The 6404-nt window shown below is 46.4% G+C and overlaps 1 protein-coding gene across 1 annotated transcript in view; it reads right to left on the reverse strand.

Moving 5' to 3' along the window:
* The window catches only part of NPL (N-acetylneuraminate pyruvate lyase), a 49394-nt gene extending 49288 nt beyond the window's left edge, over positions 1 to 106 (reverse strand). Inside the window, exon 1 of the mRNA XM_030849182.3 lies at positions 15 to 106. The gene's annotated coding sequence lies outside the window, so the exon portion shown is untranslated. The remainder of the gene's footprint in view (positions 1 to 14) is intronic.
* Positions 107 to 6404: the final 6298 nt, after the last annotated feature.

The following is a 6404-nucleotide window of genomic DNA, read 5'->3' on the forward strand; positions in this document are numbered from 1 at the left end:
GTTGCCGCGCTCACCCAGACGCCGCTGGTCCACCTCCGCCGCTCCGCGCCGCGCTCCCAACCGCGCTCTTTATCGCCGGGGCCGCGCACCACGTGCCCGCCCCGCCCCGGGGCCTTGGGGCTGTAGCGCCGCCCCGCGCCGCCCCGCGCTCCCAAAGCGTTAGGCAAAGGTGGAGCTCCCTCTTTTTGAGGGGGCCCCCCGAACGCCGGGGCCTGAATGAACATGGGCGCGCAGTCGCAGCTTCCTGATAGTTGCGAGCATCTGAACTTGCACTTGGGTGCCCGCAGCGCGTGCTCACCCGCGGCTCGGCTCAGCTGCAGCCCCCCTTCTTCTGGCCTTTCCTAGCACTTCCGCGTCCTGGGCTCCTTTCCGTCTTAACTTTTCTTCTGTCCAGGGCCCTGCAACAACAGGTATTTTGTGGTCCACTTGCAGGAACGTCAAGAGTTTATTTTCTAATATCAAGTGCTGTGTTAATCAGAAACACAGCCATAAACAAGTCCTCAGCTTTCTCTTGCTGATGTGAATTAACCTCAATTTTGCATAAACGGCAGTGGCTGATGCTTGTTTCATTTAGAAAAAAATGAATTTCTCAAAGTGCTTTCTGGTTTGCAAAGTGCTTTTATATCCATTAGGATAATTCTTTCATTGCACACAGCACCAGAAATTAATTCATTAATGAATTCATAAAACAGTTCTGTGTGGTGGGTACTATTTTTTTAATTCGTATTTTACAGATGAGGAAGCATTCTCCCATTTTATAGATCAGAAACCGATGTTTAGACAGTTAAGTGATTTGCCAAAGGCCATAGACCCAGTGAGTGGTTGAGCCGTAGTTTGATTTCAAGTAGTCTGGGAGCTGTTACTATTAACTGCTATTCTGTTATCCTGTAAAAAAGGAAGGAAGGAAGAAAGTCCTAGTGACACCTATTTGTTTTGTAGTGTTAAAAAGAATATTATATTCCAAGGGGACAATGTTAGTATTTTTTTTCAGTCACATTTTAATATATGCAAAATTAAGTATTTCAACACCCAAAAGATATAAGCCATTAGGGTTAATATTGTCAGCCAATAAGCCAGTATTCTGAATATATTTTATATAATATTTTATAAATAAATAACATGTTTATATAAATATATAAATGTTTATATATATTTGGTAGTACACAGCAGTTCCTTATTATAATGTGTTAGGATTTGCTAAGAAGCAGATGCTAAAATGGGAGTTGCTGTGCAGGAGATTTTTGGGGAGAGGGAGCAGGAAAAGGCGGGGAGAGCCTTTAGGTTGTCATAGAGGGCTGACACCCTTGGAAGGAGAGATGGAAAGAAAGAGGGGAGGGTAGAAAGAGTCTCATTAGAATGGGGGGCGGTGCACATCCCAGTATCCACTATCTGCCCTGAAGAAACTCACAGCCTCTACTGTGAATTGTGGGAAAGGCATTTATTTTAAAAAAAAATATACAGACCTGTGCAAAGATGCTAAGAAACCCTGAGGGGAGACTCTCAGTGGGCTAGTTGAGTGGGTGTGTGTTTATGTGTAAGTGTGTGCATGATGAGCAAGAGAGTGTTTCAGGAAAGTCTTCCTGCGGGGGAGGTGACACCTGTCTTAGACAATTGAGTAGGCCTTAGAAGGGAGAGACAATAAAATCTCACTGCTGGCCTAAAGTCCTCTGACACTTTTCTGATGAGTGGCAAGGGCTCTGTGACATTTCATCTCTTGTTATCCAGTATTATTTAATCACCTTTATTAACTTTTCGTGCTTTTGTTTCCTGCCCCCTGACACCACTGTGATGGTGCTCCAAGCAGGCACTGGCTCCTATTACTTTGTTTTTCCCACAGTGCAGAGAGCACAGTGTCCGTCCACCTGCAGGCCAGGAGTGTGGGGTTTGGAGGCATTGACTCCCTTCAACTCTCCTTTGTTTTTTAAAAATATTGGGGTTCCACATCATATTTTGTTCACTACAACTCAGGTTTGAAACTCGGGGATGTAGAGGAAAGAGCTTGAGGGATCTAGAGCCCTGTAATTGATCAGATTGGCCACATGTTCCATCCTTGGAGCAGGATGCGGAGCCAGGCTCCTGGACTGAGGTAAAGGGTGGTTTCCCAGAAAGGTTGCCCTCACCTTCTTGGGAGGTTGCTGAAAGGTTCTAGAACCAATTTGAATGTATGCGTGTCAGGGAGGGGGTTTTCCCACACTGACAAGGAGCAGTTCCCTGACACCAGCTGGGTATCCTGTAATTTAACTCAGTTCTTACACTGTTAACCCAGAGCATCAGATTCCACAAGGGTTCAGTCCTGCCCTCCACTTCAGCTGCCACTTTAGAGCCAGGTTGTTACCTGTGCTTCTCACCAACTGGCTGTAAATCAGAGGTTCCCATGACCCCCTCCTTGGGTTGGATTAATTTGCTAGAGGGGCTCATAGAACTCAGAGAAACATTTTCCTTACTAAATCACCGCTTTATTATAAAAGCATACGACTCAGGCACAGCCAGATGGAAGAGATGCATAGGGCAAGGCATGGGGAAAGGTTGACGAGCTTCCATGCCTCCCCAGCTGACCACTCTCTGAGTGAAACCGAGCAGGGCCCTGTGGGCCTCCAGGGCACGGAGGCCTCTTTTTGTCCCCCATTTCTTTTTTTATTTTTATTTTTTATTTTTTTTTTGCGGTACGCGGGCCTCTCACTGTTGTGGCCTGTCCTGTTGTGGAGCACAGGCTCCGGACACGCAGGCTCAGCGGCCATGGCTCACGGGCCCAGCCGCTCCGCGGCATGTGGGATCTTCCCGGACTGGGGCACGAACCCGTGTCCCCTGCCTTGGCTGGCGGACTCTCAACCACTGCGCCACCAGGGAAGCCCTTGGCCGGGCTTCTTCGACAATATTCAAATAATTACAGAGGCAAGACTTCCTTTTGAAGGATGTTCAGCCTGCATTAGCTGTTCCCCACATGATCCTTAGGCCTTTGGGAAACACACAAGTGAGTCTATTCTACTTGTGACAATAGTCTGTAAGGTTCCCCAGAGATCTCAAAGAGAAATAAGCATGTCTTCCGAAGCATCCCGAAGCCCAGTAGCAGCTTATATTATGCGTAAGGTAGAAACTCACCACTAGATGGCAGTCTATCAGCAGAAATTGCTTTCTCTTTTAATGAATACTTTCTGGACTGAAAGTTTCTGGGAATATCAGTAAACAATAAAAATATTAGCTAATCTTTTCTTTCTCCCATTTCCCCATCCTCCTTTCCCCCAAATCTATGCAGATTACATCTTTAATTTTAAATGTTTTTATTCCTTGTTTCTCTCATTAATATAAAAAATAATGAGAAAAAAAAGATGTATAGAGACACAGAAACTAGACGTGGAAAATTCTGTTTCCCCACCCCACATACTAGCCCTTTGGGTTTTGACGATGAAGATGACTATAAGAAGAGGTATATTCAGTGGTCTTGACCTTTTGATATGTAGAGGATACTTAAAAATCTGGTTCAAGTCTGTAAGTATTTTCTCTCAGGGGAAAAAAAAAATTCTATGCTTCCTTTCAGCATTTTAGGTGAAGATGGAGCAATTAGGAGAAATACATTTTGGCTGTTTTATGAAAATTTATTATATGTACCTTTTGAATGAAAGGAAACTCCCTGGAAGGAATTCATTGAGGTAAGTGCAGTTCAAAATTTTTTACCCAAGGCTGGTTTGATTCTGGATAATATCTGAATTTAGGTGCTAATAGTTCAGGTTCAGGAAGGCTTAGGCCCCCTCTGTCAGCTGGTAGCAGAGACAGGAGCCCAGATGGCCTCTGGAGGGGGACTTGGGGAGGTTTTGCTGGTCCTGTCCCTCCTTATTCTTTCTATCCAAGCCGTCAGGGCATCATTATCCTGGTCCAGCACTCTCAGATTCCAGCTTTCAGTGGTATTTCCACTGTCCTCGTTGGTCAAGTTCTTCTGGGTCTACTGGAAAGCTCCCATAAGTTATTCCAAAGTGTTACTCTTTATTCCTGTGCCCCATTTCTCAGGTTAGGTACCTTAGTTATAGCTAAATTATGTTAGCTCTGAAAGTAATACATACAGTCTATATTTGGTCAGGCATGTAAAGGTGACCAAAGTAGGTAAAAAAAGCAAAACACAGAACCGTATTCAATTCTTCCATCTGTATTAAAAGAAATAAAGGTAGGGCTTCCCTGGTGGCGCAGTGGTTGAGAGTCCGCCTGCCGATGCAGGGGACACGGGTTCGTGCCCCGGTCCGGGAAGATCCCACGTGCCGCGGAGCGGCTGGGCCCGTGAGCCATGGCCGCTGAGCCTGCGCGTCCGGAGCCGGTGCTCCGCAACGGGAAAGGCCACAACGGTGAGAGGCCCGTGTACCGCAAAAAAAAAAAAAAAAAAAAGAAGTAAAGGTGTTTGTAGGGATATACCTGTATATGCAAATAAGTTATCTAGAAGGATAACAGTGATGTTCAGAATACTTAACAACTGGTTCAGCACTGGCAGACAGGGATGGCTGCTGGCCTTCGAGCTGGAGGGATGCTGGAGACCCCCTAGTATCTAAGCTTTAACCCTTTAATGATTGATTGAAATTCTGGGCGGCCAGCACTCCACGGGCTCAAAACAGTGGCTATTTACCAACCTGAAGGGAAATATTTAAATATTTTAACCACCTGTGGGTTATACTAGTGTATGCCAGCAGCTATCAACTGTTTCTCCTAGGAAAGGGGATTGAGGGAGGGAGGGACTTAATTTTCAACATGCCTTTTAGTACTGTTTGGAATTTTTGTTTGTTTCTTCTTTCCATTGAACCATGTACTTGTGGATAGAATTTCATTTTGTTCAGCTCAGAAGGTAGGTAAGTCTTTTCTTAGAATTTGGTTCTGGACATTTCTTTCTAGTCATCTGACTCCAGTCTGTCTACAGCCTCGGGGCCATCTTCATTAGTTCCATCTTGCGGGGAAACTCCTCCACCCAGAGCTTTGCATAAGCCCCTCTGCTTGCCTGGCGGAACTCCCACCCCCATCCCCAAAGCTGGTGTCTGAATCTCCTTTTGTTACTTTTCTTGGACCTGCTATCTCTCCACCTACCAGACCTCAGTCCCATTACTAACTAGTGTAGGTATCACTCTGCTTAATCTTGTGACCAGGAGATAAGCACTTTTTTGTGTTCATACAACTTGTGTGTGTGTAGAACCTGTGTTTAATGAAGTTTTGCCTATGCAGCAGCACTGCTGGTAATGATTGTTATCTTAGTGGTGATGACTCACATTGCATTGGCTGTGCCTCCACCTGCCTGTGGAGTGGACACCCCTCCCTCCAGGTCTCCCCCAGTGTTCCTGGGAGGCATGTGGTACCTCTGTTGTGCTCCCTCCCATCGTTCCCTGGGAGACTTGCAGCTCCTTGTTGGTGTCCCCTGCCATGAAGCCATTGGGGGGCAGTGTCTCATCTCAGCCACTGTCACAGCCACTGTCAGCCAAAGTTGCTCTCTCCTGGGGCCTAAAGACATGGAGAGAAGCCCCTCCTCTTCCATTTTACCACCGTTTTTCACCCAGGTCCCAAAGCGGCATGACTTGTACCCAGTGTCTCACTGAGCCCCTTCCCTCTCTACCTGCAGGCTCTCCATCCACAGGCTCAGACATGAGTCTGCGGAGCTTAGGCAGGGAACCAAAGTTGGAGAGAAGATTTTTTTTCTTTCCCATGCCCCTTTCCGCACCCCAGGACTATTCCTTCCTATCCTTTCTCCACCCCCAAGGTGTCATAAAAGCATCTTCAAGCCAACCCTTCCCTTCAGTCTAATCAGCTCCTAACCAGGTCCACTGCTCCCTTAGATTTATCAGACAGAGTTGACTCTTAGTGGTGGGCACCACTGGGCTCAAGCTGACAGCCTGACCACACACATTCTATTCACACTTATCTCCCTGTGTGGTAGTTAACGGTTGGCCCCGTCAGACTGTGGGTTCCTCAAGTATGAGTTTCTAACTGTGTGGTAGTCAGCTTTGTCTCCCCGGCACCCAGGCCCTGCCTGTTTACACGGCAGACCTTGAAAAATACTTTTGAAAGAAAAATTGAACACAGTCATTTAGCACAGATACCCAAAAGAAAACAGCTCATCTTTACCAAAGGGAGACTCAGGCAACCCACCCAAACGGAGGAAAGCTATTCTTAAAGGGTGTCCTCTAGCCTACAAAAGTAGCCCTTCAAAGCTCTTTAGGCTCCTTGCGTTCTCAGGTGGAGAAGAGCCAGGGTCAGAGCAGCACTTTCAGAGAGGCTTAAACTGATCTTTTTTTTCCGTTTTATTTTTTGCCTGCGCCCCGCAGCATGTGGGCTCTTAATTCCTCTACTGGACCGCTAGGGAAGTCCGAAACTGATCTTGTTTTAAGAGAATAACATGTTGAACAACTATTTGACTAGTTACATTTTATTGTGTACTTGCC

This window comes from Globicephala melas, chromosome 1 (assembly GCF_963455315.2).
Source record: "Globicephala melas chromosome 1, mGloMel1.2, whole genome shotgun sequence".
NCBI lineage: Eukaryota > Metazoa > Chordata > Mammalia > Artiodactyla > Delphinidae > Globicephala > Globicephala melas.